Below are 27587 nucleotides of genomic sequence, written 5' to 3'. Positions count from 1 at the left end.
TTCCATGGAGGTTTCTTAAGGGGCTCTGACTGAGCTGGTAATTCCCCCCCTTTTGTCCTTCTCCATTCTTCTGTGTTGCTTAGAACACGAACATGATGACCAGCATATCTGCAGTCATCTTAAAAGATGCAATGAAAGTGGAAGCCATATTCCAAGGTGGTGGAGCCAAAACACAGAAGTTGCTGGCTCCCTGATGATGGAAGAGTGGCCATCATGCCTCCAGCTATCTTTCACTGGAGAAAGAAAGAAATTTCTATTTTATTTAAACCTCTGCTGCTTTGGATTTTCTGTTATATATAACTGAATTTGATCCTATCTGAAATGTTATGTTTTTTCTGACTTGAAATTATATTAAGGCCCTAAAAGCTGACTTATTGACATAACTATTGTCCAGAAAAATCATATTCACTATAGAAATATAAAATTATTGAATAAAAGATTGGTACTTTCTGAAAAATCATAATAGAAAGCACTGACCTTAGAGATATGATTGATAGCTCTTTATAAACATTTCTAAGAGATATTACAAAAGATTCAGAACTCTAGCTCTACATACAACATAGTTTAAAAGAGGCTCACAGCAGAAGACCTCTGATAAAATATGAGGTTAATTCATTTGTTAATAAATTGTCAGCAATCTTTCTCATTATTTTGGCACATTTTCTATACATTTTAATGGTTAAGTTTTAAGATTTTGATCTCAATATCCTTTATCTATAGTTTCTTTCTAGATGCCATTCTGCTAAAATTCTGAAGTTATATATGAGTCATGTAGATTAACTCTGTTAATTCAACTATGCCAAAAAGCAGGGAACATACAGCTTACATACCATTAGTTTTCCTGGGTTAAAACCCTAAGCCTTGCTCTGTAACATTCTTCCCTCTGGAAGATGCACATTGAGATGTCTCTCTGTAAAAGAAATGTGATCAAAGACTGGGACCTGGAAAGAAAGCAGGAGGCTAGAGAAAGGAAACATTTTGTTGAGAAAGGCCTTGACAATTAGGACTAAATAATATTAATGTTTCACAGATGCACTTCTTGTATTCGAAATGAGACCTCTGGGGTAAGGGCAGTGAAACCCACCAATCTCTACGTCTGATCTCTCAAATGTGTAATTCCTTGACATTTTGTCCTTGACATCCAGAACTGGAAAATGAGCTTGAAGTTAAGGAACTTCAGTTGTGGAAGCCTAAAAACTATAATATCTACATCATTCTGTATAGTTGGAACATAAGACATGCTTATCACCCTATCAAATTTTATTTCAATATCACTAGTCAGTATGAACCACTTCCTCCAAATTAGAAACATTTCACTGATTTTATAAAAGCATAAGGACTCAGATTTGGCATCTAAACATGTTCATATTTCCCACCCCAGTACTCAGCTCTATCATCTTCAAGGTGCCAATGCTATACACAGAACAAAACCCTTCAGATACCTCTCTTTCCCTACTTTGTCAGGGTTCAAGCAGTGGAACAGACCAGTAGGAGACATATAAGGAGACAGTTATTCCAAGAAGTTGGCTCACACAATTGTGGGTACTGTCTGGAAAAGTGGGAAACTCAAACAGCAGGCCATCAGGAAAGACAGGCTGGAACTCTCAGGAAATACTGCAGTTGCTATCCATAGGGAAATTTTGTCTTATTAGGAGTCAGCTCTCTTCTTAAGGCCTTTCGACTGATTGAATCAGACCTACACAAATTATCTATGATAATTTCCCTTACTTAAAGCCAAGTGATTATGGACTTTCATCATATCTATAAAACACCCTCACACCAATACCTAGATTAGTGTTTGAATAACTGATAAAGACCATCATACCCTCCTTCACAAATTCTTGGTAAGCTAGAGAAGTCACACTCTGCCCTGGATTTTGAGCCCTGTTAACAAATTCTGACTTAATACAAACGGGCTACAACTATTAGAAGTCTGATCTTCACCTTCACACAGTGTTAATGTAAGAGGCTTTCAAGAACCTGTCATTGCGCACATCACTTTTCATTTTTTTATCCTCTCATATGCCTCAGTCGCCCTGACTAAGATGGCGGTGTACTAAGTACCCAGTTTAATACTATCCCAACTGAGACCCATGACAAGAAAAAGAAAACATTCCAGGTCCTATGGAATAATTTTCTCAACTGTTATCTCAAAAAAGAAAACAGGAGTGGGAAGCAAAGATGTGACCTGGTTTCAATCCAGGAAACTGGTTTGACTTTCCTAGAGGCAAAAGCCACCCAGAGTCATGCAGATCCTCTTACCACCTCTTTTTCTCTCTTTTGTCATTTATCACAGCAAAAACACACCCAGTTGTCCCTGGGGCTCTTAGTCTGCTGTGTCCATAGTATCCAAGCATTTTTAGACAAAACTGTTGCATCGGGGGCAAAAGACAGAACCCTAAACATTATGATTTTACTCTAAATAAAATCTACCATAACAAGGGTTCGGTGATTGTTAGATTTTCAGGGTTGAGGAAGAAGAGATAAGGGGCTTTTAAAAAATATTAACAAGGGGGTACAAGTAGTAAAGTTTATCTTCAAAGACATGGGCTTGGGTATAATTTGTTTCATTTATTAATTACATGATCTTTGAAAAGTCTCAACCTTCTTATATTTCATCATTCTTTCCTCTACATAAGGTGAAGAGATTGAATTACGTTTCAGTTCTATTTTTCTTTGATCCTATAGATATAGAGCAGCAGAACATGGAGAAGAGCTGACCAGGAAAAGGATAGAAGAGTAACTTAAAAAATAATGGAAAATGAAATGATCAGTCTGGAAGGAAGGAAGGAAGGAAGGAAGGAAGGAAGGAAGGAAGGAAAAGAATAAGGAATGAGAGAAGAAAAAGATGGGGCACAAAGGTAAAGTATAAGAACATACAGGTACAGGGGCATCTGGGTGACTCAGTCAGTTAAGCATCTGACGCTTGATTTTGGCTCAGGTCATGACAGCACAGTCATGGGATCAAGCCCCACATGCGCCTTCGTGCTCACAGAGTAGAGTCTTGGGATTCCATCTCTCTCCCTCTCTCTCTGCCCTTCCCCCACTCACGCTGTCTCTCTCTCTCTTTCTCTCTCTCTCTCCCTCTCTCCCTCCCTCCCTCTCTGTCTATCTCAAAATAAATAAACTTAAAAGAAATAAAAAAGAACATACAGATACAAACAGGAGAGAAAGGTGGGAACTGTGGCCCACTGGAGAGTTCCTGGCCCCTGTGCAGAAAGTAGCTACTATTTATTCTTCTCTATCTGACTGCTGGTGAAGGAAATACAGATCAAGTGGTGCCAGGTTTTAGAATCTTTCCAAAAAAGCCATAAATCTGGATGCTTATCTGATAACTCTTCATTTTTAAATGTGGACACACTAATTCAAATTTTAAAGAACAATATGCAAAATAAACACAATATATCTGCAGGTAGAGCATCATTTCAGCGCCAAGAGTAGGGTGAGGCAAGAGAAGCACTCACCTCATGCACATTTAAAGAGGCACCAAAACTTCAATAATCAACATAAATAATATTTAATGCGATTTTTAAGTGAAATTTATTGCCAAAAAATGCGTCAACAAGAAAGTAGCAAAAATTCCTTTCTTATACACGTTAAACAGCTTTATGAGGTATAATTTACATACCATAAAATTCACCTCCTTTATTTATTTATTTATTTATTTATTTATTTATTTATTTATTTATTATTTTAATTTCAGTGTAGTCAACATATAGTGCTATATTAGTTTCAGGTGTACAATATAGTGATTCAGCAATTCTATACATTACTCTATGCTCATCCCAATAAGTGTAGTCTTAATCCCTTTCACCTATTTCCCCCATCTCCCCACCCACATCCTCTCTGGTAACCATCCATTTGTTCTTAACAGTTAAGAGTCTATTTTTTGGTTTGTCCTATTTTTCCTTTGTCTGTTTGTTTTATTTCTTAAATTCTGTATATAAGCGAAATCATATGGTATTTGTCTTTCTCTGACTGACTGATTTCCCTTAGCATTATACCCTCTGCATCCATACACATTCTTTCTTTTATATGGCTGAGTAATATTCATTCTTTTTTATGGCTGAGTAGTATTCCATTGTGTATATCCACCACCTCTCCTTTATTTATTCATCTGTGGATGGACACTTGGGCTGCTTCCATAATTTGGCGATTGTAAATAATGCTGCAATAAACAGGGGTGCCTATTATCTTTTTGAATTCATGTTGTTTTTATTCTTTAGGTAAACACCCAGTAGTAGAATTACTGGATCATATAATAATTCTATTTTTAATTTTTTGAGGAACCTCCCTACTGTTTTCCACAGTGACTGTGCCAGAAAATATCAAAAATTTCAATAAAGACCGGCTCCAACCTTGCTGTTGCACAATTCACATCCCTAACCTCACCCCAATCCTGGGTCTGTATCCTTTATAGCCTCTGGGTTAAAGGCTTACAATGGGAGCATGGTAGTGCTATAAATGCAAATAGGAAAGAGAAAGAAAAGCAGGCTTGGGAGTGGAGATAATGAATTCAACAGCAGGCATTTTATCTGAGGTGCTGTGCGGGCATCCAGTGAAGGAGACTCTAAGCATTTGAGAATAAGAAACTTGTATCAGTAAGTGGGAGAAAAATTAATACTTACTTTGTGTTATACACTGGAGAGTCTACATATATTACCTCCTCTACCAACAACTGTCAACATGACTCTTTAGTTATGACATTTAATCTCCATTTAAGAGACGTTTCAATGGATATTAAGGTTAATGTCCCAAGATCATCCAAGGAGCCGATAATGTAACTGAGCCTGTCTGAATTCCAGGTCGGTCTGACTTCAAACTCCGTTCTTTCCAATAAACTGTGCTGCCATGAGCAAGTCCCATACATGTGCATGTCATCAATAAACGCTGAGATTGGATGAGATTCCCAGAGAGCATAAATGACCTTTGCTGCTCCTCAGGCCTGTGTCATTATCCTGGTGATGCTATCAAGGATGGGGGCCCTTCCTTCTTGCTACTGTCAAGACTGGAGCCATTCTTTGGACTGGAGCCTTTCCATCCCTAAGAAATTCTCCGTGCAGCCTTCTGGTCTTCAAGTATCACAGCCTCTAAGTTCTACTCACACTTAAAGATCCCTGGCTTCCTTCCATATTTATCTACACCACCGCAGCCTTGTTAAACAACAATCAGTTTCCACACTCTTTGGAACCTTGTGACCTGACCACCAGTTTCTCTTGGGACTTGTATTGAGTTCCTATGTACTGGCAACCTTTAGTTCCAAGTCCTAACTTTTCCTAAGTGCCCTGTTAATCACGGCAAACTGAGCCATGTCTCAAGATATAACACCCCCAAACTTCTGGTTCAGTCTCATTTCCCTAGCACTTCTTACATAAATGATTGACTAAGGAAATGAATTATCTCTTTCTCAAACAAAAGTTTTATCCTCCTCCTCCACTCTTACAGTCGTGTCTTTCCCTTAGACTATCATCCTCCTCCATTACCCCATTACTTCATTACCCTCCATTATCCTATCCATACTTCTAAGTGTAGCTTACATTTTGCACTCTCATGAAATGCTCTTTCACCAGCCCAGTCTGAATCAATCACTCTACCTATGAATTATGGCAGTGTTGATTCATTGAACGCTCACATGCCATTTTTAATCAACAACACATCAATTTTATCTGCCTAACTAGAAGGACAGGGGCCAATGTCTTATTCTTGTTAATATTCTCAAAACTTCACACACAATGTAGGAGTGCTGATAAATAGCACTGAATGATGTGTTTCTAAAGCAGGGAAAAACCTAAGTTTCAGGCTTGTATAGTCCTGACTGTCCTTAATTTCTCTTTTTATTTCTAAAATAAAGATAGCATTATACAAAATTCCAGGGGTATTATGAAGAAGAATATAATGAGGATATTTTAAAATATCTACAAATATATTTTCCCTTTTGGTTTCTTTCTTAGCAATCTTTAACCATTTTCTGCCCCCCCCCCCAATTAGGAGGGCAAATCCAGCTAAGAAAATAGAAGGATTTGACTGAAAGAAATCTTGATGAGAAAAGAAGAGAAAGAATAAATCCCTTTTTTGACCAAGGGAAAAGGAGCCAAATAGAGAGAGAAAGAGAAAAGAGTCTACTCATGAGTGTCCTCCCATGTCCTGATTTGTTCCCAAGGTACCCTCAGCACCAGGGCTAAATCAAAGGAAAAGTGATACAAAATGTCCAAAAATGCCAGAGAAATTAAAAAAAGGTTTGTGCCATCATTTACATTTGGGACTCTAGAAGGAGACCACCTTGAAGAAGGCTGTGGAAATATAGGAGAGGAAATATAGGAGAGTCAGGATCCTGTGTTTTGATCTATGTCAGGTATGTAGAGAATGCAGAACTCCCAGCAGGTTCTAGAGAAGATGTGAAGAGTAGCTGAGGATTCCAGCTGGTGAGCTCACTAATAAGATTATTGCAGGAAGAAAACAAGGGATTCTGCAGTAGAATGTTTATAGGAGAGACTATCTAAGAAAATGAGCAAATTGGAGTCTCAACCAGAATCAAGGAAACTATTGCCAGCAAGACTTGAGACAAGAAAAGGGGCTACCATTGTATCTTGACCATACCAAAACAAAACAAAACAAAACAAACAAAAACAAAAAATAAAAAACAAAAATCACACCAGACATGAGCAGATGAAAGATAGCAATGACAAGAGACTTTGTTGCCCAGACACCATTAAGATAAATGCCTCAATGGAAGAACAATAAATGTGCATCGGGCTCTCATTCAACACCATGTGGGAATGGGTTCTTCTCCATTTCCCGAAATAAGAACAGAAAAGACTTGAAGTATTTGTCAATTTCCTCTTTAAAAAATTAGTTTCAGGACAGCAGGGTGGCTCAGTCAGTTAAGCATCCGACTCTTGATTTCAGCTCAGGTCATGATCTCATGGTTCATGGGACTGAGCCTTGCATCAGGTTCTGTTACAGCACAGAGCCTACTTGGGATTCTCTCTCTCTCTCTGTCTCTCTGTCTCTCTCTCTCTGTCTCTCTCTCTCTCTCTGTCTCTCTCTCTCTCTGTCTCTCTCTCAAAATAAACAAACATTTAAAAAATAAAACAAAGTACATTTAAAAAAAATTAACTTTGACTGGAGAATAATGGAATTACTTTAATTGACAAATTAAGTTTTCCTTTCCCTTTGTGAGATGAAGGGCTTGAGGACAAATGAGATCAGTTATAAAATAAAATAAGATATATGGTTTTCTTCACACATTTGAGTTATGGTGTGCCATCTTCATACATATCTCCCCTCACAATGAGTTTACAATGAATATTTTGTATTAAGAAAGCAACTTATGCTACAAAACTAAGGACACTGCATGATGAGATGTGCTTTAATCATTTATTTTCCTGACTGCTTTAAAGTAGGTTAAGAAAAAAATCTTCCCCAAGTAAGAGAAGAGAAATCATTATAACATGAGACTTTACTGAAATTCTGCCCTATTAGGTTTTGCTAAGGAGAGAAAAGTGCCAGACGAGGGGATTTCAGGGATGAGTTATTATATTTGCAAATTGGTATAATGAAAATTACCTAGGCAGTACCATGAATTTAAATGAACTGTGTAATTTTTTCTTAAGTTTTAATATAAAGTAATTGTTCATTTCTTCCAAGAAATAGTTAAGGTTGCTGATTCTTTTTCATAAATCAATATGCTCTGAACAATAAAGCTAATAGCCCAGTACAGTCTATAAAATGTAGCTATGTAGCTGTCTGTTTCCAGGGCTTTATTCCAGGGGCTAAACAGCAGTTTCTATTTCTAGTTGACTGCTGTCTTTATCAAATTACTTCCTTGACTTGGTGACAGCTTTTTAAGACATTTTCTAAAGGAAAGCTTTAATTTCTCATCTTTGTTCTTTAAGAATGTAGCTTTTAAAGTAATAGGATTGACTCTTGTTATATTTTGTTATAATAGGATTGACTACTATATATTATATATTATACATAAATATTTATATACATGTATGTGTAAAATTGCTTGTACAAAACATATTGACTTTGTCATTCATCATAGAAAGATCATGGTCTAATTTCACTAAGATTATGTTATCGTATTTCATAGTTATCTAAAGTGTTAAATTCTAATATAAGCAAACAAAAGTATTTTAGCCCAATAACAAATAATTTGTTCTTAAACCTTGTGTTCTTAGTTATGTAGCCTTTCCAAAAAAAAGATCCAAAGAAACAAATGTAAGAAAGCACAATCAAAGAAAATTCTTCTACTGAAATGGGGGATAACAGTCTCACAATTTTAGATTTTTATGTTACATGTATCTTATTAGTTATAAGATGGTAATGCTAATGGATGTTCACCCCTCAGCTTTCTCTGTGTAGCAAAATTACAAAATGTGTTTTTAATGCATAGAGCACACTGACATCTACTTGAAATTAAAATGGCTTAAAATATTATGTAGAAAGTTTTAACTAATAATCCAAAAATACTTTAATCTGAAAATATTTTATATCTAATTAAAGTACATTGTTGTTTATTTTTATTGTAACTTTTTAAGTAGTTAGAACACATTGGGACGCCTGGGTGGCTCAGTCAGTTAAGCGTCAGACTTCGGCTCAGGTCACGATCTCACGATTCGTAGTTTGAGCTCCACATTGGGCTCTCTGTTGTCAGCACAGAGCCCACTTTGGATCTTCTGTCATCATCTTTCTCTCTGCCCCCGTCCTGCTCACTCTCTCTCTCTCTCTCTCTCAAAAATAAATAAACTTTGAAAAGAAATAGAACAAGTGTTGATGATGAATTCTGATGCCACAATAATTGTTGTATAAAACTTAAACCAGATTTGCTTTCTGTTCTGTATATAAGGAAAAAGAATTAGATGATATCCATGATTTCCAAGATTATCTATTGTTTTACCTAGTTTTTCATGCTAGAATTCAGTCATAAGGCATATCATTTATCTCAAAAATTTATTAAAATGCAGAGCAGTTATGGCAGACACACGGATTGTATGAGCTCAGAGTGACCTGAGACTTGAATTGTCCCTCCTGCATTTTCCAATTCTAAGTATGGAGTGTCTTGACAAACCCTTCAGTTTCTAGATTGAGGTTGATCTGAGAGAGGCCTAACTTAATTCCTACCTTCAGGTATAGCCTCAGAGCAATCTCTCAGGAAGAGAGCCATCAGTCCTAACCCAGACCCAGGACATCTGATCCATCTCCAAATTTGTCTAGGGATCTCAAGACACTTACAGGGAAGCCACCAAACCCCAGCTCCAGCAGGGTACGACTCATATTTTTTTAACAATTTAAGAAAAGGTATATATGTGTGTATACACATACATATACACACATACATACAACTTAGGATAAGTTGTCCACTATGTTTGAGTATTCAATTTTTTATCTGTAGAATGACAGGGACACACTAATGATCTCTAAAGCCCTTGCCAGTTCAAAAATTCTGATTCCTCAAGTTAGATCCCTTTCTCCCCACCTCCCTTCAAAATGGTGATGGATGAGACAAAAGTTTTGAGTAAGAAGAGAGTACTGAAAGCTCAAGCAAGAAGCCAAAAATCTAAAAGGCACGTTATAAAGAAAATAAAGTTTATATTAGGCATAGTTTAAATGACTTAATAACACTAGTTGGTAAAAGAAAAAAAAATCAATGTGAACCCAAGGACTTAAGGACAATTTTTTTTTTTTTTTTGCATTTCTACCATGAAGTAACTCAACTCAAAATGTTTGCTCATCAACATTCATACACACTTCCTTACAGCCAAAAGACAAGGAAACTTGGAAGGTAACCAATTCCAAGTAAATTTTCATGAAGGAAATGCAACACCTTGTTGTGGTTAAAAATTAAGAGTACTTTCAAAATGTATGTGATTTGGGGAGACTAAAGAGACAGCTCACGGGAACTCTCATTGGCCAACTGCAATCATTCAAATATCCAAAAGTGAAGAATAACTAGTCAGTTGACACAAATTGAATGATTAAATGTCCATTATATTTTTTTAAGAAAATTAATGTAAAACAACAGAAGAAAAGTGATCCTAACAAAACAGAATCACTTTGTATCAATTGTAATTTGGAGCGATATGCTAACAAAGGTAAGTATCCTGTTTATTAAATATATATCATATGCAGACATACTATCCTCATCCTGTGTAAATAGGAGAGATTTTAAAAATTGGAGTAAGTCAAAGTCTCCAATTAACAGCAGAAACTACTCCAAGAGCAGGAAAGATTCCCCACTAGTGGGCATTTCCAGTGACCAAGTAGAAAGATGACCCAAAGTTACTCAACATCACTGGTCATATACAGCCTAACTGTGTTCCAAGATGATGGATTAGCCAAATACCTAAAAAAGAGATGATTTTATGCAGGTTTCATCCCTTGTCTCCTGGGAGATGCAACCTTGATGGCCTTACTAATTAAAATAAGGTGTTAACATGTATTATGCATAATTTTCCAGTGATACTTGCAAAGGAGGTCAAAATATAACAATTTCAGGACAATATGTAAAATTTGTGTATATAACATTGTCTAAAGGGAACATAAAGGACATACCATTTGGATAAAAATATCAAGTTCCAAACAACTAAAGCCTACCAAAAAAAGGCATATAACAAGTTTTTAAAGTCCCCCTTGATATAATAGCTTTATTCCTGTTAAAAAGGGGCCCAGCCCAAAGCAAGTCACCTCAGATTGGGAAACTGCAGCTGGACTCGAATAGCTAATAATTCAGTGTCAGATGCTTGGCAATTCAAAAACCTATAACCTTGGAAAGTTCAAGGTAGGATTCTAACCCCAGGAAGGAAGACCTGACAACGATAATATGTTCTAAGCTAATAAAGCAGTAAACTGAACCTCATAAAAATCAATGCCTCTGTAATTCATTAAGTCTTAGATTTTTGGCAATGTTTATGTCTTCTTCCTGATCTTTAAGGTATTCAAATGTTTTAAGAACATGACATATAAGCTTTTAATTTTAGTTACTAGGAGAACTTGATTAAATAGTTTTTTAATCAATGTGGTTTTTTCTGCAAACTTTTAACCTGATAAATGTATAAGTTGTTTTAAGTTTATTTATTTATTTTGGGAGAAAGAGGTGGGGGCAGAGACAGCGGAAGAGAGAGAATCCTAAGTAGGCTCCACATTGCCAGCGTGGAGCCCAACGTGGGGCTTGAGCCCATGAACCGTGAGATCATGACCTGAGTCAAAATCAAGAGTCAGATGCTTAACTGACTGAGCCATCCAGGCGCCCCTTAATGTGTATATAATGTCTAAAAGTTTAGAGCTGTATTGTCCATTATGGTACCCAATAGCTACATGTGTTATTTAAGTGTAAACAAATTAAAATTAAATACAACTAAAAATTGTTCATTCACACTAGGCACATTTAATGTGCTCAGTGGCTATAGGGCAGATGGCTAGCACAGATATGGAAGCTGTATTAGCTTCTTTTTAGATGTGTTAGTTAGGATAGAGACTAACCAGCTATATTTATAAGAATGTCAAAAGTATAGTGGCTCACTCAGCTCTGTTAAGAAAGAAGTTCCTTTCTTTCTTAAGTCTAGATTTGTGGGTGGTCCCAGCACAGGACTGGTAGGTAGAAGGCAAATTCAGCCCATGAGGTCTCCACGAACCTACGTCCTTCTTTCCTGTTTTGTTGTCCTTTAGGATGCTACCCCATTCGGCATGACTGGAACTGGGTCTACAACATCTTATTTGCATGTTCCACAGTGTCAGAAGAGAAAGAAGAGAATATGAAGGGCAGTAAATTTTCTTTACAGAGAATAGGACAGAATGTTGCACACATAACTTCCATTTACACTTCTGTGGCTAAAAGATGACTGTACCCACATCTGGTTGTTACAGAGGCTGGGAAAGATGGTCTAGTTGTGTGGCTGTATGCACATCTACAACTTGGGCCAGGAAGGTGTTATTTCTAAAAAAAAAAAGGGGGGCGAATGGTTACTGGAAAACTTTTATGCCACAAGGGAATGCTGTTTAATGGATTTATAGGGGGAGAGAAGTAGAGATTAAACAACATTTAAACAGTAGATGTTCTCCTCGCTCAATAGTCTGTGGAAAGTAAAATGCCAGTCAACACCCCTTCCACCAGTTATATAAATTCTACTTCTAAAACATTTTGCTCTGGATGAAGTAATATAAACTAGTATTAGAAAACTTACAGTTTCATTTAAAAACTCACTAAAGAGAAAGTTTTACTGTCTTGGCTATTATAAAATAAATATTAGCATTCACTTTTAACTCAACTTCTTAATAGGGAAAAAAATTCTTTAAAGAACAGTGCTACCCATAAAATCTATAAAATAATGTGCTCAAGTCAACACTGCATAATTATTTGGTCATAGAACACTCCAGCCAAAAACAATAGTTACAGTACATATATAAACAAATTTAACAATACCATAGGCATGTTTTACAGATTAAACTTAAATTACAATGTAAATGTTTTAATATTTGATTTTGTGCATGAGGAACTGAAAAGCGTATTATTAAAATACACTAAAATAAAATTCATTCTTCTTTAATAAAAGATTATTTGCTATTAAGCTTCAAGCCTAATCACTTTTAACCTGCCAGTGAAAGTAGAATTATGTAATAGTGGCTTATACACTAACCTTCCACTTGTGAAAAATTGTTTCTTAAAATCACATATATTGCATGATAGATATCTAAATTATATATTTTAGGGGAGCCTGGGTGGCTCAGTCGGTTTGGGCACCCGACTTCAGCTCAGGTCATGATCTTGCGCTCTGTGGGTTCGAGCCCGGCGTCGGGCTCTGTGCTGGCAGCTCAGAGCCTGGAGCCTGCTTCCGATTCTGTGTCTCCCTCTCTCTCTGCCCCTCCCCTGCTTGCTCTCTGTCTCTTTCTCAAATAATAAACATTAAAAAAAATTTAATTATATATTTTAGACAATAGAAATTAGTAAAAGGAAAATTAAAATTACAATGTCATAACCATCTTTCAGCAGTTGCATCTAGAAATTCAAAAACGTGCTTCATAATTGTTGATAATAATCTCTTCTGATATGATTTTGCTCAAATTAAAAAATGTGTAAAGAATTTTACTTATAAGCATTTTTAAAAAATAAGAATAAATTTCAACTGCTGGCTGAAAACATTTCAAAAATCAAAACTGGTAGTTTTGCATCAATAATAAAAGTTTCTGAGACCAATGATTGCAATGTGGTGTTAAATTATATTGATTGGCGACCCCTAATACCCCAAGTCAATATTTATGTTAGTCAACAGTGTCTGTAGGACAATTTTGTACGTTTTATTATTTGTTACATTGACCTTAAATAATATGTTAAATGCACTATTTCTAAAGAAAATGAATTCTATCTTAATTTCTTCATCATTGGATTTAAATAGGCAGTTTGAGAAATCAGTGTCAATAGCAATTCCCTTCTTAGTTCCTCTTATCAACATTTAAGAGGAAACAGTGCAATACGAGGGCATCCTCTCTAGCAATTTTCCTCATTGTCTTTTATTAGTTTTCAAATATTTTCCCTTCTTACCCATATGGCCCACTCATGCACATTTCTAATCTGTTAGGATTAACACCAACAGTTCCCAGCCCATTCAAAACAAAACATGAAACAAGGGAGAGTGGCATTTGATAATGGTATCTGTTCTATGGCTTATTTAAGAAAAAGAAGATACTTCACTTCTTATTCCACCATATAAGTCATAAGATATCATGCAAAATCTTTATAGAAAAGAATGCTTTAAAAAGCTGGATTCAGTGGAGGGGGGGAGAGGGGGGAAGGCAGAAAAAAAGTCTCTGTAACTGCATAAAAGAACTGACAAGATATTGAGAGCAATCCTGAGAGGCCAGAAATGACGAGCAGAATCCAGAGAGAGAACAAAACGCTGATGTCAGTGTCTGTCATGGGAACATCTGCTGATCCCGAGAGGCGTACAGCTTCATGCTTACCAGGCTGTGTGACTAAAGAACAGGGATAAAACTAGGGACTAAACCAAATGGGAAGTTGGATCGGACTCTCAGAAAACAAATTAAATCCCTGAGAGCTGACATCTTAGTGGAATAATGAACTGAAATTTTTAAAAGATTCCACAATGCACAGGGAGAAGATACAGACATCTGCCTATTCTATTTCTGTTAGTTCTAGGATGAGGAGGAATGACCATCTCTTCTGAAAATTCTTAATCACAAGCCTAATCTCAATTGAAATGAACTGAAATCATACTACTTGCTTCTGTGGCTCCCCATAAGCCTTAGCCAATAATTTAAAGTGGTCTTGAATTAGGCCTTGACCCCAACCAGAGGCAAATTTGAGTACTCTGGAAGAGAACACCTTAAAACCAAAACTGGAAACAACGTTCACAGATGAACTCCCAAGGAACATGAATTCACAATCCAAAAAATTGAAAACACACAAGGAATCAACCCACCATAAGCAAGAGTCAGTAGAAATAACAAGAGCAGATCCACTTAGATGGCAGATATTAGAATTGTCAAGTAAAGATTTACATGTATGTTTACTGTTTAAATATTTAAGAAAAGTCACATAGAAGATATATCTAGAAAGGATTTTAAATTGTTTTAAAACTGCTAGAAATCAATAAAAAAGACAATCTAGTTAAAAAAAAAAAGAAGAGGAAGAAAAAGAAAAAGAAACACAAATAGCCAATTAACACATCAAAAGGTGTTTACTCAGGAAAGTAAAAAGTAAAATCAGAGGAAAAACTGCATTACACATTAAAATACACTGGAAAATTTTCAAAAGTCTGACAATGTCAAGTTTGGCAAGTATGTAGAGCAAGGGGAATCTCTTTTTTTTTTTTCAGTATATGAAGTTTATTGTCAAATTGGTTTCCATACAACACCCAGTGCTCATCCAAAAAGGTGCCCTCCTTGGGGCGCCTGGGTGGCTCAGTCGGTTAAGTGTCCGACTCCGGCTCAGGTCACGATCTCGCAGTCCGTGAGTTCGAGCCCCGCGTCGGGCTCTGTGCTGACAGCTCAGAGCCTGGAGCCTGTTTCCGATTCTGTGTCTCCCTCTCTCTGACCCTCCCCCGTTCATGCTCTGTCTCTCTCTGTCTCAAAAATAAATAAACTTAAAAAAAAATTAAAAAAAAAACAAAAAGGTGCCCTCCTCAATACCCATCACCCACCCCCCATCAACCCTCAGTTTGTTCTCAGTTTTTAAGAGTCTCTTATGCCTTGGCTCTCTTCTACTCTAACCTCTTTTTTTTTCCTTCCCCTCCCCCATGGGTTTCTGTTAAGTTTCTCAGGATCCACATAAGAGTGAAACCATATGGTATCTGTCTTTCTCTGTATGGCTTATTTCACTTAGCATCACACTCTCCAGTTCCATCCATGTTGCTACAAAGGGCCATATTTCATTCTTTCTCATTGCCACATAGCACTCCATTGTGTATATAAACCACAATTTCTTTATCCATTCATCAGTTGATGGACATTTAGGCTCTTTCCATAATTTGGCTATTGTTGAGAGTGCTGCTATAAACATTGGGGTACAAGTGCCCCTATGCATCAGCGTTCCTGTATCCCTTGGGGAAATTCCTAGCAGTGCTATTGCTGGGTCATAGGGTAGGTCTATTTTTAATTTTCTGAGGAACCTCCACACTGTTTTCCAGAGTGGCTGCACCAATTTGCATTCCCACCAACAGTGCAAGAGGGTTCCCGTTTCTCCACATCCTCTCCAGCATCTATAGTCTCCTGATTTGTTCATTTTGGCCACTCTGACTGGCGTGAGGTGATATCTGAGTGTGGTTTTGATTTGTATTTCCCTGATGAGGAGCGACGTTGAGCATCTTTTCATGTGCCTGTTGGCCATCCAGATGTCTTCTTTAGAGAAGTGTCTATTCATGTTTTCTGCCCATTTCTTCACTGGGTTATTTGTTTTTCAGGTGTGGAGTTTGGTGAGCTCTTTATAGATTTTGGATACTAGCCCTTTGTCCAGTATGTCATTTGCAAATATCTTTTCCCATTCCGTTGGTTGTCTTTTAGTTTTGTTGGTTGTTTCCTTTGCTGTGCAGAAGCTTTTTACCTTCATAAGGTCCCAGTAGTTCATTTTTGCTTTTAATTCCCTGAGCAAGGGGAATCTCAATCTCATATATAACTGGTGAGAGAATAAACTGATACACAACGTTGGAAAAGTTTGGCATTATCTATTAGAATGGAAAATACCCCCTACCTTATTTAATTCCATTAATGTATGAATACTCAAGAAAGAGTATTCTTTGTATTCATGTATATAATACATGCTATACAATAATGGTTATAGCAGCATTATTTAAAATACAAAAAAAAACCCTGAAGACTAAATGTCCATCTGTAGCTGAAAAATGGAATGAACAAACTACAAATATATGCAAGAACACAGATGAATCTCATGACATAAATACACACACACACACACACACACACACACACACACACACAGTATATATGAAGTCCCAAACAAGCAAAAACAAACTAAATTATCTAAGGATGCACTTATAAATGGAAAGCCGTAAAGAATAATAAGGAAATGGTTATTATATAAGTCAGGATAGTAGTTATCTTTGGGGGTAGAAATATTGTGATGAAGAGAGGCAAATGGTATGCTTTGGAGTGCTGATAAGGTTTTTAATCAGGGTGGTGGTTACATTGAAGAATTTCTTATCATTTATTAAGCTGTACATATAGCTTTTGCTATTATGCTTATATGGCAAAAAGCACTGTAAGTTAATGCAGAAGTAGAAATTTAAAACTTAGAGTTTTGCAGAGATCATTATTATTCACTGATTATTCCATGTGTTCCTTTACATTTTCCAGTCTCCTCTGAAATTCAGTTGTAGCCAATGTGACTATTTCTGGTTAATGAGCTAGCAGCAGAAGTCATATGTGTCCTTCCGGTCTGAAGCACTTAAAAATAGGCATAAGTTCTCCATACTCTCTCTTCCCCTGCCATGGCAAGCTTTGAAACCCCATTTTGAAATAGTAAAGCCACAAAATGTAAGCAGACTGGATTCCTGGATCCTAGTGTGGAAGGGAGCTGTTTTTTAGAAACACTGGACCCTCAGAGCAATTTGTATGAATGTGAAATAAACTTCATATTTAAAGCCATTAAGAGTTGAAGAGTTAAGTGTTTCTGCTGCATAACCTAGCCTACGTGACCAACACAAATGAATGGAGAGCAAGTAAGATAACGATAGAACTAAACATATTAACAGTACTGTCCTCAAGAAATTTCTTCATGGAAAATGTGAAATAGAGGTAAAGTGATATGGAGAATAAGATGAGTATTACGGCTCCAGAAAATTTTCCACAGAGAAGAGAGAAAGAGGTAAACTTCACAGAAATATTGGCTCTCATCTTCTGAATTACTTAAAGAAAGCATCCCTCAAGTTCTAGAAACACTATAATGTCAAGTTGAAGAAAAAGAAATCCATGCGTACCCATGACATGTGAAACTGCATAACATCAAGGACAAAAAAGAGAAATAGAACATAACCAAAGAGCTAGAATCAAAACACAAGAAGCGACAAGTGTTGGTGAGGATGTGGAGAAAAAGGAACCCTCGTGCACTGTTGGTGGGAATAAAATTGGTGCAGACACTGTGGAAAACAGTATGGAGGTTCCTCAAAAAACTAAAACTAAAAATATCGTATGATACAGAAATTCCACTACCAGGTATTTATCTAAGGAAAATGAAAACACTAATTCCAAAAGATATATGCACCCCTATGCTTATTGCAGCATTAATTATAATAGCCATGATATGGAAGCAAACCGTGCCCATTTATATATAGATAAATGGATAAAGAAGATACAAACACACACACACACCCAATGTAATATTACTCAGCCATAAAAAAGGATACGATCTTGCCATTTGCAACAACATGGATGGACCTAGAGGGTATTATCCTAAATAAAACAAGTCAGATAAAGACAAATGCCATATGACTTCACTTACATGTGGAATATAAAAAAAAAAATGAATAAACAAACAGAAAGCAGAAACAGACCCATAAATACAGAGAACAAACTGATGGTTGCCAAAATGGGAAGGGGGTGGGGAATTGCCAAAATGAGCGAAGGAGAATGGAAGCTATAGGCTTCCAGTCATGCGGTGAATAAGTCACAGGAATAAAAGACACATATTAGGGGGGCACTTGGGTGGCTCAGTGAGTTAAGCATCTGACCCTTGGTTTCAGCGCAGGTCATGATTAAGCCTTATGTCAGTCTATGTGCTGAAAGCACAGAACCTGCTTAGAATTCTGTCTCTCTCCCTCTCTCTCTTCCCCTCCCCTGCTCACACTCCCTCTCAAAATAAATAAATAAACTGTAAAAAAAGGCACATATTAAGGAATATAGTCAACGGTATTGTAATAGCATCATACTATGACAGATAGTACGTACACTTGCTGTGAGCACAGCATAACATGCTGTGTCTCATCACTATATTGAACACCTGAAACTGATGTAACATTGTGTGTCAACTATACTTCAATTAAAGAAAAAAAGTAGCCAAAAAGTCACATCATCTATAAAGGAACAACAATTTAGTCTATCAGCTGACTTCTACAAACTACGATGACATCCAAAAGACAGCTGGATAATGCCCTTAAAATACTAAGAGAAACTAATTGCCAAAGTATAATTCTATACTCAGTGAAACTATCTTCAAGAGCAAGGGTAAAATAAACAAATTTTCAGATCTTCAAAAATAGAATAGTTACTGCCAGAAGATTTTTAGTAGGCCTTTGATCTGTCACAGATGGGACTACCAAAGGGAACAACCTGGCAATACCTTCAAAATATCAATCACCTTACTCCTGACCAACAATCCCATTTCCAGGAAATGTATATCTTAGTGGATGGTTAAAGCCAAACTCCGGACTCATCTTTGACCCCTTTTTTCATCTCACATCCCATATTCAGTCATCTGGAAATCTTTTTGTCTCCACCATCAGAATATTTACAGAAGTGGCCATTGACCACCATCTTCACTGACCCTACTCTCAAGTAAGCCACTTCATATATCATCTGAATTATGGAAGTGGCCTCTAAAACATATCTCCCTGATCTGCCTAGGGCTCCCTAGAGACCATTTCCACCGTGGCAGCCCCACCACTCTTTGTAAAACTCACAGCCAATCAGGTCACTCCTCTTCACAAAACCCTCCTGTGGCTCCCCATTTCACTCAAAGTAAAAACCAAAATGCACATAATGGCCTAATGTGAATTGGTTCCACTACCCTTTAAACCACTTACACTACTAATTTCCATGTGGCTTGTCCAGCCATGCTGTGGTCTCTGCTGTTCCTCAAACATACCAAGCACATTCTCCCCCTGAGTCTACAGGCAGACTGGTACCTCCAGCTGGAATGCTCCTCCCCCAGACAACCGTATGGTTAAATGTGTCACTTCCTTAGTCTTTGTTCAAATGCCACTTCTCAATGAAGCCCACCCAGACTGCCCAATATGAAATTGCAAATCCACACCTATTGCTCCAAATACTCTTTACCTTGCTCTTTTCTCCCTCCATAGCACTTACCATCTTGAAATTACTGCATTATTTCCCTTTTTATCTATTATTAATATCTTCCCCACCAGACTGTAACCTTAGTTTGTTTCAAGCAGACCCTGAAATAAAGATGTGGCTGCGAGTAGTTCATTTGAAAGGCAATGCCAGAAAGCACTGTGATAACTGATAATGAAAAAGGAAAAAGAAGGAAGCCAATACAGTGTACGATACTAAGCAGGATACCGCTGGAGGGACAAGTGCCACCCTACAGGGGACCCTCAGAAAGACTGGGTAGGTGTGCTTCAGAATCATTCCATACTTCGCTGGTTGAAAATCACTCCTGGGCTCTAACTCTACAGCATGTCTGGATTACCCACATCCAAGCTTGCTTCGGTGGCTAGAGAATATCCTCTGGCAGATAGATGCAGGAAGACATTAGCATATATGAGCACTGCCTCTGAGACCCCAAAGATAAGCCAAAGAAATATGGGTACCAAGAGCTTCACTACCATAGAGATCGTTGTGTATTTGTTTTAATTGATATATCCCAAAGGTCTGGCACATAGTGGGTACACAAAAAAAATCTGTGTTAAATGTCGCTGAATAGTTGAATAATGGGACCTAGAACAACATCCTTCAGACTTGTCTTAACCAGAAGTATGCGCTGTAGGGACGCAATATATTACACAGACACATCAAAAGATATTTATAGGGTTTTTTTTTTTACCCTGAATTTGAATTAAAATTTAAGTCTATTTGGAATAATACATCAATTAAATTAAATGTATTTTTAAAACTCATATCAGAAGCTATTAAGAAAAAATGCTACATCAAAGTCTGGCTGTTCAATGCAGCTACACAGTTCTCATGTTATTACAGAATAAAAAGTCATTAAAGGAGTGCTTGGGTGGCTCAGTGGGTTAAGCATCCAACTTCAGCTCAGGTCATGATCTCGTGGTTTGTGAGTTTGAGCCCCACATCAGTCTCTTAGCTGTCAGCACAGAGCCCACTTCAGATCCTCTGTGCCCCTCACCCCTCTCAAAAATAAATAAAACATTTGCTAAAAAGGCATTAGGTTTGTCAGTTTATTTTAAAGTTAAGTTTAGCAGTTGCTTATAGAGCTAAGTATTCACCTACTTTACAATAGCAGTTCCACATCTATGTATTTACCTAAGAGAAATGAAAAACTATGTCCACAAAAAAAGATGTGCATATGTCCACAAAAAGACTTGTTCAAACAGCTCTGTACATAATAACCAAAAACTGAAACAATCCAAATGTCCATCAACAGGAGACTAGATAAACAAATGGTGGTATATTTTTATGATGAAATACTAATCAAATTTTTTAAATTAGCTCCTGACTCACATAAAAATGTAAGTGAATCTTAAAACTTTATATTCAGCAAGAGAAGCCAGACATAGAGTATGCTTTATATAATTCCATTTACATGCAGTTCAAAAGAATTCAGAGCAGTGGTTGCCTATGGGTATAGGAATTAACTGGAAATGAGAACAAGGGAATTTTCTGGAGTGACAAATATTTAGCACCTTGATTTTCACGGTGGTCACATTGGTGTATACATTTACCAGAATGAATCATACACTGAAGTTCTGTTCATTTCTCTGTATTTAAATTTTACCTCAAAAAGACATTAAGCTTTGAATGTTACATACTAAATGTAAAAGAAATGAAATATTTTATTTTGGTAAATGAACATCATTCAGTCTCTAATCTCAAGTGAAAAAAATTTTTTCTGCTGTATTTGGCTCATTACAAAGGTATTTTTCAGGCAGCCTTTTAAGAGAGAAGGCACCTGGGGAAATTATATATTGAGCATGATGGCTTATTTGAAAAAGCAGACAACAGTTTTGTAGATACATTAAAATTTATAGTAAATAACAGGTTCAAGAGTGTTTCACTGTTGGCATAAATCATCGCAAATGATCCACTGTCATCAAAGTTCTCAACTAGTCATGAAACTGAATGCAAAGGTGAACTATACTCTATATGTGTTTACTCAACAGTGAAAGCTAAAAGGAACACAGAATAAAATTAGCATGAGAGAAGAGACTAAGGCCTAAAACCTTGAGTTTCATAATGTAGTTGAAAAAAATATTCTCCATGTGGAAAATAATTAGTAAAATATAATAAAGACAATATACTAGGTAGAATCCATTGTAAGCATTCTCTTCAAGTTAATAGGCTGCACCATTAAGATAAAAACACAATCTAAAAGCAAAATACAAGATACTGGGGAGGTCAACATGTGACCCTGTGTGTTATATGAAAGAAGCCACTCTCAAATTGGAATTTGGCTTATTCCCACACCTTCAATTGTGCACATAAATACACACACACACGCACACATGCATAGCTTATTAGGTCTTTCCAGATCTAGGCAGGAAATTCAGTGACTTCTTATTGAAAAATGAAAATGAGTATAAAAGGCCCCAACTTTTTAGCAAGAGAAATAAAATTAAGCCCCACAGTGTACTTTGAAACTGACATTTTGCTGCAGTCAAAAAGCACTTTGAAGATTGTTAGTGATGATTTGTGTCTGTTGCTAAGCACTAGGTTGATGTTATTTTTTCCAGCTTCATCCCTCTGTGCCACTCTGGACATTGACAATGGATAAGGAAAAGAGAAAGTCCCCATAGAGACAATTAGGGCCAGTGGACAGAGGTTAAAGGCCACCAGCATCAGTGCAAGATGTGGAAGACAATTCTCACACTCAAAGAGAGAATGAGCTGCCCTAGACTGCCATGAAGTCACGAGTCAAGCCTAACCTATATGACAACTTTCAGGATTGTTGTAGAAGCAAGAAGTATAGTGGCTGAAGAGCACATTCTTTGGAGTGATGGGGTCCTCTATTTTTTTTCTAATTTTTTTAATGTTTATTTTTTCCATTTTTAAAAATTTTAATCGAAAAAGAGGTTGCATGTATTATATTAGTTTCAATTGTACAACATAGTGATTTAACAATTACATACATTATGATATGCTCACCACGGTAAGTGTAGTTACCATCTGTCCCCATACAAAATTATTATAATATTATTGACTGTATTTTGTGTTGTACTTTTCATCCCTGTGGTTTATTTTATAATTGGAAGTGTATACCTCTTACCAGATAAAAGGGATTAAGAGGTACAAATCCATGTATTTATTTTTCATTCAAATAGAGACACATTTCATGGAAGTATGTACTTCATTTCTCACACTCTAGTCCTCTTAATACATTTTAAAGTTAAATTTTCAACTGGCTGGTATTATGATAATAAGCAGAAGTTAGGAAATTGTAAGAATAATCAATATAGTCAAATGGTCCACTGAAAATTGAATCTTACAATATAGTATTTAAAGACTTAATTCCACCATCTACTACCTGTTTCAATTTGGCTAAGAAATGAATTTACAACTCCAAGTGCTGTTGTCCTCATCCCTGTACAATTCTGGGATGAATTAAATGAGATGGTATGTGTCGACGGTCTTACCACAATGCGTGACACTCAGTAAGCAGCCAGTAGTGTCATGATCAGAGGGAATGAATTCCTTACCTGAAAGGGGACTAGCAGGTGAGGAGATAAGGCTACACACCTGATAAAATCCAGCCCAGTACCAAGAAAAACAAGTCTGTGAAACAACGCCTCATAGATGAAGTACATATTTTGAAGAGTGATGACAAAGAAGGCTTTTTATAGCTTATTAATAACATTTTATACGTCAAAAAATAAAGAGATACGGTCATTTTATTTAGAAAGAGAATTGGGGGATCGCGGTCATTGTTTTACTGTAAGAACTAATCTTGTCTTCAATTTACTGAAAACAGAAGTTTGCCCAAGGTCATGTTGGACAGAGGTTAAATAGCTAAAGAATTCTAAATGTGCAATTTTCATATAGTCAAACCTACGCATCCAGTGGCAGAGACCAACCAGTACAGCCAGAGGGCTAAGTCGTATAAGAAAAGGACTACAAAGAGGCCAAGGGAAGCAGAAGAGAGAGATTCATGAGGAGCCAACTTGGCCTCGAGGAGATTTCTGCAGAGCTTGACTTCAGCTTCCAATGCTCTCAGCATAGCCTCTCCTGGAACACAAGGGCAAGTGATTTGCCTGTTCTAGGCTTTGCATTCTCCATGAGAAAATTGACTTGACAAGGCCACTTCAGTTGCCTAAGGATGTATTTCATAAAACACAAGCTAATGTTGCTAGATTTTATCTTCTTCTCCATTATAAGATTTTTTTTTTGGAAGCAAACATGTTAGTATGTCTTAGCAAAACTAGTATTGTCTTTTTTGCAAAATGGCGGTCTCTGGTTCTACCAGGGAGACAGAATTGGCAAGATCAGATTGCTTTTACATTCTTAACTGTAATTTTCGTTCCGAGCAACAGAAATGTTAATGGGGATCCTCTGTAGATTAACCTGCAGACCCTAGGCAAACTCTTTATGTCTGGACAATCCTTTCTACTCCTTTTCCCTTAAAAAAGCCTATGCATGTTTATGCTCTGAGTCAAGATCCTTCACTCTCTTGTGTCAACTTGCCCAGACCTACTTTCATTTTAAATATTTTATGGAATACATTGTGGACTAAAGGGCTTTGTTTTTGGTAAGGGAATATGAAGCACTTGGCAAAGATGCTAGTCTGTGTGTTGGGGCAATTGCATCATAGGTGGGAAAAGGGGAATTTATTTTCCTCAGCTTTCCTTACACACACACACACACACACACACACACACACACACACACACTATCCCTAGGCTGGCCCTGAAAGATATTGCGTTGGTCACTGGCAAGAAGTTATAGGGCCCAAAATCAAAAGGAAAAAAATGTTTAGTTCTTTTCTCCATGCCCCTCTCCTTCTCTCATGGGACCACATTCCTTTTTCCTATGAAGAATTATAAGCTCCTGTTGGCTTCTTCTGCCAGGTATTTTTTTTAATGTTTGAGAAGCAAGATATTCTTGCAAAAGTGCTTTCTCTGGTCCCTGTTTCTCCCCTGCTTAATTGATGGCATTGCTCATTAACCCTAAGATCTCAGATGCTGGGGACATGTTGTCAGTTCTCTGTCCCTTATTCCAATTCTCTCAGGCTGAATCTCTCCCTGTACTCTCCAGTCCTATTGCCACACGATAACAAAGCATTGACCCTGAAGTAAATGGCCCAAAGCTTCACACCCCAAATTTCAGCTGACTGAATTCTTTCAAGGCTCTAGAAAACCAGAAACAACAGGCGTGCTGCTAAGAGAAAAGGGAGGGACCCAAGGTTACTTCATCCTAAAATAAGAATCAGCCCTAGCCCTGTCCATAGTGACTCATGACTTTTGAAAGAAAGCATTCATTCTAATCATGTCTTTTTCTTTTTGTGAATATTAAGAGTTTTATTCTGCCATGTGCAACCAAAGTTAATAGTATTTCTTCCCTAGAGACTGGATTAATTTTTGAACCATCTGCACCAATCAAGCCTATGAAAATTATGCTCACCATCACTCATCATCAGGGAAATACAAATCAAAACCACATTGAGATACTACCTCACACCAGTCAGAGTGGCTAAAATTAACAACTCAGGAAACTACAGATGCTGGCGAGGATGTGGAGAAACGGGAACCCTCTTGCACTGTTGGTAGGATTGCAAACTGGTGCAGCCACTCTGGAAAATAGTGTGGAGGTTCCTCAAAAAATTAAAAATAGAACTACCCTATGACCCAGAAATAGTGCTGCTAGGAATGTACCCAAGGGATACAGGAGTGCTGATGCATAGGGGCACATGTACCCAATGTTTACAGCAGTGTTTTCAACAATAGCCAAATTATGGAAAGAGGCTAAATGTCCATCAACTGATGAATGGATGAATGAAAGAAGATGTGGTTTATATACAATGGAATACTACTTGGCAATGAGAAAGAATGAAATCCTGCCATTTGCAGCAACGTGGATGGAACTGGAAGGTATTATGCTGAGTGAAATAAATCAGTCAGAGAAGGACAGATATCATATGTTTTCACTCATACGTGGATCTTGAGGAACTTAACAGAAGACCATGGGAGAAGGGAAGGGGAACAAAATAGTTACAAACAGAGAGGGAGGGAGGCAAACCATAAGAGACTCTTCAATACAGAGAACAAACTGAGGGTGGATGGGAGTGAAGGAAAGGGGAAAATGGGTGATGGGCATTGAGGAGGGCACTTGTTGGGATGAACACTGGGTGTTGTATGTAAGTGATGGACCACCGGGAATCTACCCCAAAAACCAAGAGCACACTTTACACACTGTATGTTAGCCAATTTGACAAATTATATTTTAAATAAATAAATAAATAAATAAATAAATAAATAAAATAAAAATATTAATAAATTATTAACAGAAGATCAACTCAGAGATGGACATTAGCTTGTCAATCCTGTTAAATAATAGATTTGTATTTATTGCATTGAAGTAAAATCATAGAATAAGTAAATCATAATAATAATTAAGAAGAAAACTCATAAGAACTTATAACTGCTTTCTTAGAAAATAGTACCTTCTTACAAATACTAAATCATTACTAATATGTCAGTTATAGCTCAATTTTAAAAAAAGAAAAGAAAATAGTACCTTCAGGTGAATGAGAATTCTCCTCATGTCAAGTGAACATAGACCAGACTCCAAGTTATTATGGTATTTGTGCAGCATGAGGACAGTACAAATTTGTATAGTTCTTTAGTATGTCCTTTGAATCTGAAATTCACCAGTGACATTTAGGAAGGAGATTACCTATTTAAAACATTTCAAAATATTTAATTTGAAGAAATTTAAACAAAAAATGTAGCCATCTTACCAGTGGGATTTTCTATTTAGACAGTATAGGATATCGGGCACCTGGATGGTTCAGTCAGTTAAATGTCCAACTTCCGCTCAGGTTATGACATCACAGTTCATGAGTTTGAGCCCCGCATCTGTCAGCACAGAATCCACTTTGGATCCTTTGTTCCCCACACCACCACCCCCCTCAACGCTCTGTCCCTCCCAGCTCATTTGCTATCTCTCTCTTTCTCTCTTTCTCTCTCAAAATAAGTAAATAAACTTATTTTAAAAACCATACAGGATAATAGGGAATTCAACCTAATTTTTAAATTCTCCAGTCACTATTCAGGCCCACGAAGGTCAGATGTGTCCTATATTGAGAGACATACTCATTTGCAAATGGATTGAAATGGTCCAGCTTACAGTGTCTTACACACAGACCGACATTAGAAAGAAATATGTTCTGTGACTTCTCAAAGAGAAGGTTGTGATATTGTGTTGACATAAAATGCTTTAGACAATCATACTTCATTTCAAACACTCCATGTTCCAATGCTGTTTCAGTGTTTCTATGTTAGGGATCAAATCTTAGTACCATCTAATTTCACTTTTATCAAGGAACATGGAACATCAAGCTGAATTGATATGAGGAACCTGAAGTGATAACTAGAAGAGGTAACAGAACTCACACGAGGGCACACAGAAACTCCTGTGCCAAAGTTAAGAATAAGGGAGAAAGAAAGAGAAATTTAAAGAATTACACATATGGGATCAGTTCATTCACTTATGCAAAAAATATTTGTTGAATGTCTACATACTATTAAACCAAGTATTCTTCTGTAGATAGTACATTCTGTAGAATGTAGTTTACATTCTAGCTGATGACAATAGATGATAATAACAAACATAAATAAACCACAGAGAATGTAATGTAATTAGGTGCTCTGCACCTAGAATAGGGTGACGGAGACTGGGACTGTCAGATTTGGGTGGGAATAAGAATGTTGGTCAGGGCAGCACCCACTGAGAAGACAACGTTAAACAAACACCTGATCAAAGTTTCAGTCCTCAGTAATCAATAATCACTGAATAGCCAAAAATAGATGAAAATTGTAAGATCACTGTTCTGTCATAAGAATTGTGCCTATACATACATATCTACATATATTTTTCCTCTAAATAAAACAAAGCTTTTGATGTAATCATTTTAAAGCTTTTTTTAAGTTTTATTTAATTAAGTAATCTCTACATCCAATGTCGGGCTTAAACTCATGACCCAGAGA

General features: G+C 36.9%; 1 long non-coding RNA gene across 1 annotated transcript; it reads right to left on the bottom strand.

The window, feature by feature from the left end:
- Positions 1 to 26409, bottom strand: LOC122237394. The gene is made up of 4 exons (XR_006215913.1): positions 26339 to 26409; positions 26116 to 26238; positions 831 to 910; positions 1 to 233 (listed from the first exon to the last, which is right to left on the bottom strand). It is a non-coding gene; the product is annotated as an uncharacterized LOC122237394 (long non-coding RNA).
- Between the last annotated feature and the right edge of the window lie 1178 nt (positions 26410 to 27587).

This window comes from Panthera tigris, chromosome A3, assembly GCF_018350195.1.
Source record: "Panthera tigris isolate Pti1 chromosome A3, P.tigris_Pti1_mat1.1, whole genome shotgun sequence".
In the NCBI taxonomy this organism is placed as follows: Eukaryota; Metazoa; Chordata; class Mammalia; order Carnivora; family Felidae; genus Panthera; species Panthera tigris.
The sequence above is the reverse complement of the archived record's forward strand: the minus strand, read 5'-3'. Positions and strand labels throughout refer to the sequence as shown.